Source organism: Penaeus monodon, chromosome 33 (genome assembly GCF_015228065.2).
Source record: "Penaeus monodon isolate SGIC_2016 chromosome 33, NSTDA_Pmon_1, whole genome shotgun sequence".
Lineage (NCBI taxonomy): Eukaryota > Metazoa > Arthropoda > Malacostraca > Decapoda > Penaeidae > Penaeus > Penaeus monodon.
In genome coordinates, this window is record NC_051418.1 from 34,668,054 (window position 1) to 34,668,510 (window position 457).

Below are 457 nucleotides of genomic sequence, written 5' to 3' on the forward strand. Positions count from 1 at the left end.
AATCATTAGTCGATAACCTCCAAATTCTAAATAAGAAAACAGAAGCAAAAATTTTTATAATAAATATAGTTTGGGTCTAAGATCACATCACTACTTCTTAGTAAGGGTTACAATACTATATATTAAGTTTTAAGGTTATTCGAACCCTCTTTTGTCAACATTTATCGCATTCGTTATTTATATTTTCTCTTGTAGAATGATAAATGAGTAACACAGACTTATTAATATGATAATGGTATCAAGCACTGAAGTTTAGTTATTCCGGTAATGAAACACCTAAATCCTATCTGAAACAGTTTAACTAGCGCTTATATAATCTTAGTAATAACTAGAACATCTTGGAAGAAACGAATCAAACTATAGACAATAGAAAAGACGACTATAAAACAAATTATAAAAATGCCTAAGAAGTTTAACGCAAGCATATACGCAGTGGATTCAAACATGAAGAATAGAC